We start from the raw sequence: 4,028 nt of genomic DNA, 5'->3' as shown, positions 1-4,028 counted from the left end.
GTGTGTGTGTCTCTGTGTGAGTGTGTGAGTGTCTCTGTGTGAGTATGTGTGTGTGAGTGTGTGTGTGTCTCTGTGTGAGTATGTGTGTGTGAGTGTGTGTGTTACCTCAGTAGCTGAGCAGAGCAGGCAGAGTCAGCTCAAATGTCGACTGGTCACACATCTGTCATTCTATAACAGACAAACATCAGAGCACAGGTCAGCTGAAGATCACAACACTTTCAAAACATCCGGTCAATCTGAACATAATAACAAGTAAAAAATTATTTAAATTCATTTTCTGCATCAGACGAAATCAGTAACTGAAGAGGAGATATTTAATTAGTGCTTCTTTGCTGGTGCGTTTGCTAGTGTCAGAGTCTATCTGTGCATGGATAAGCATGGAAACAGGTTTTGATGAACAGAGATCGTCTAGTCAGCGGTTCTTATGCTGCATTCATGCCATGTCGTGATTACTGTAGTTTTGAGAAGACAACACGTGACGTTCTGCGTGGAGCTGTTCACACCCTTGGACTCAGAACGATCACACATAGTGCCTAATGTCTTCACACACTGACCAAACTTACTAGAGACGTGTGGAAAGATTTGTAGCGCCTCCCGTCCAGTAATCACAATAAATAATAGTTACTTTCAGCGTGAAACAGTTTCTGCAGCTTTCAAATCTGTCATGAAATAAAAACAATCTGTGGTTTTGTGGCTCTTTAATGTGTGCTGACAGATCATCTCTTCCTCTTTACTACTAGTTGCAGCAGCAAATCAACAGGAATGATCATCAGAAGAAACAGAACAGCTCACTGAAATCAATCAAGAGAGGAGCACTACATTACACATTCATTCGGTTATACTGAGCCTGCTGTCTTTATTAATGAATGCATGTCTGAATAAATGTGAATAAAATTAGTTATTACAGCCACCATTACACAGCTTTGTATGTTGTGTGCATGCCTCATCTATCAAACCACTAATTAATATGACCCAACATGCATCACATTTCATATCAAAGTTATTCTTTGTTCATTTCCTAACAGGCTCAGAATCTGTCAGCCCACTCTGATCATCTCAATAAAACGACAGCTTCAGGAAAGGTTAACAGATCACTACTGTATATGAACCTCTTTTCAGAGAACTCAATCAAATCAGCATTACTTAGTCTTTCTGATCCCAAATCCATGATCTCTCACTCAAACATCACGACTCCATCTAGAGCCATAAGTGTTTCTGAAAGCTCATCCAAAAGCAACGCAAGTATCACAAACCCTACTGAACAGACAGCTTTTAAGATCCCACTTTACTGAAGTGCTTTAAGAAACTGATGTTTTGCTGAAGTAGTGCTTAACTGACTTTTCCTTTCCCCCATTTCTTTCTGTTTAATTCTTTCTGTTTACCTGTGTGTGACGTGACGGAGCGACTGCCTCTCTTTTATCCACACCACTGCACAATGACATGTTTCTTAATCCTGATCACGATTTCTGCTCTCTCTAGATGACGGAGACAGCACTGCTGAGCTGAAAACACTGGCACACATGTCAGCTGCAGCTTAGTGACCTCTATTGAGATATTCAGCGAGTGTGACCAGATCCAGAGCGTTGAGGAGTATGAACAGTACAAATGATCAAGCCCTCACTACTGCAGACATCAAGCAGAAATACAGAAACATCATTAATGCTGAGAAGGTTCTTGGTGTGGCCTGCATTACAGGCTGCAGTCATTCATCCAGCGCTTTCTGATTTCACAGAGGCTCCGGATCACATTTAGCAGCTTCACACTGAGCAATAGCTATGTGCAGGGCTGGGTATCGCTTGAATTTGATAAATTCCTATTCTGATTCCGGTTCTGCTTATCGATTCCCAGCTTCGATTACAATGTGGTCAAACATTTAGATATCAAACATATTTATTCTGTGTCTCTTTTTGCAAAACATTTGATTGCTGCTGAATACCATGAACACAAATCAGCCGGCTGCATAAAAACTCTCTCACACACTCTCACACAAACTCACTATCTCTTACACCTTTATTATTTAATTACTAATACTGTTTCAATTAATAATTAAAAAAAAAAAAATTTGAAAAAAAGTGGAGGAAATGAGCTTAACCGTCATGAAAAAAAATGCTTAATGGTTAATAAAACAATAAAATATAATTTATATTTTTTCTTTTAATTTTAGGGTTAAGATTTACCATATTATTGTGAAAATTAAAAGCAAAACAAACAAAGATACTGGAAATAAAACGAGTCATGTGAGGCTAGCAGCGACTTCTTGGACACTGGAAAGTTTCTTTTAGGATGAAACTGATGAAATATCTCATGACCTTTCTGGATATTTTTCCAAATAGCTGCAAGATAACGAATGGGTTCGATGTTAACATAAACACTTAGCAGTAATAAAGCAAATAAAGTGCTAAAAGTAGTGAGTCACTGAGCTCTACTGAGTGTTCACTCGATAAAATACACACGCTCAAACACACACACACACACACACACTCACTACACACACACACACACACACACACACACACACTCTCTTACACGCTCTCATACACTCACTCACTCTCTCACACACACACTCTCTCTTACACACTCTCATACACTCTCACACACGCAGACACACACTCACTCTTACACACACACTTACACACTCACACACACACACACACACACTCACTACTCACACACACACACGCTCTCTTACACGCACTCTCTCTTACACACTCTCATACACTCACACTCTTACACACTCTCACACACTCACTCACTCTTACACACTCACACTCTCATACACTCTCTCTCACACACACACTATAATTTATATTTTTAAAAAGAGGGTGTATTTATATCAAGATAATCACTAGTAAATGACTATTTCCGGTACGGATCGAGTAGTGACAAGCCCAGCACAGCGGTGACGCAACCGGAAGCGGAATGCGACATTCTCTTATTCTTCTTCTTCTTAATGTTTAACGGCGGTTGGCATCCAGCTTTACACACTCTCACACACACACACGCACACACACACTCACTCTTACACACTCACACACACACACACACACTCACTACTCACACACACACACTCTCTTACACGCACTCTCTCTTACACACTCTCATACACTCACACACACACACTCTTACACTCACTCTCTCTTACACGCTCTCATACACTCACACACACACACACTCTCTCTCTCTCTTACACACTCTCATATATATGTCCATGGATCCATATTTAGGAAACGTCGAAACATTATGGACTCTGACGTCACGACACAGCATCTCTGTGAGCGCGCACTGATATATATATATATATATATGTCATCATGCAATTATTAGTACAGACTGATCCGTATGAAGCCAAACGCGCGCTTCTTCTTTTGATTTTATGGCGGGTTGCGAGCCAACTTGAAAGGTGCATACCGTCACCTACTGTGATGGAGTGTGAAGAGAATGAACTAAGCCCTCCTAATATATCCTATTATATAACCCACTATTCTTAATAAATCTAGAATATTTGAACAGGTTACAGCAAGCATCTCTGTGGGCGCGCACTGATATATATATATATATATATGTCATTGCAATTATTATAGTACAGACTGATCCGTATGAAGCCAAACGCGCGCTTCTCGCATCATTTACAGAATAAAGCAGGAAGCAGTGTGTGTGTGTGGAGCGCAGTGCCCTAGGCAGCACATGATGAACTCACCTAGTTAGGGTGCACAGACGATCAGCTGTCAACTCCTGCCGAGAGCCCTGTGACTACTCGATCCGTACCGGAAACACGATTTGTACTGCGCATGCGCGAAATTGCTTCCACTTCCTGTCACCGCCAACGTTTTTACGACAGTCTAGCGATATGGATTCTTTTGCGTTCTATATACAGGTTCAAGAATTTCTCTTAAAAGGAGAAATTCCTGACAATTCTGCAAATCGTCGGAAGGTTAGACGGGCGTCGACGAATTTTATCATCAAAGGTAACTATTAGTACCGAAATATTTTATAATGAAAAAGAGAATTGACTCTGTTACAACCTGGGC

At 40.6% G+C, this 4,028-nt stretch overlaps 1 protein-coding gene across 2 annotated transcripts in view; it reads right to left on the bottom strand.

Annotated features, from left to right (window-relative positions):
* The window catches only part of hycc2 (hyccin PI4KA lipid kinase complex subunit 2), a 43,060-nt gene extending 39,039 nt beyond the window's left edge, over positions 1-4,021 (bottom strand). For both annotated transcript variants that reach the window (XM_016511693.1, XM_016511694.1), the window contains exons 1-2: positions 3,698-4,021; positions 106-168 (exon numbers count right to left, since the gene is read on the bottom strand). The gene's annotated coding sequence lies outside the window, so the exon portion shown is untranslated. The remainder of the gene's footprint in view (positions 1-105; positions 169-3,697) is intronic.
* Between the last annotated feature and the right edge of the window lie 7 nt (positions 4,022-4,028).

This window comes from Sinocyclocheilus rhinocerous, unplaced genomic scaffold (genome assembly GCF_001515625.1).
Source record: "Sinocyclocheilus rhinocerous isolate Xijiao unplaced genomic scaffold, SAMN03320098_v1.1 scaffold1647, whole genome shotgun sequence".
Lineage (NCBI taxonomy): Eukaryota > Metazoa > Chordata > Actinopteri > Cypriniformes > Cyprinidae > Sinocyclocheilus > Sinocyclocheilus rhinocerous.
This window is presented reverse-complemented; position numbering and strand designations above follow the sequence as displayed.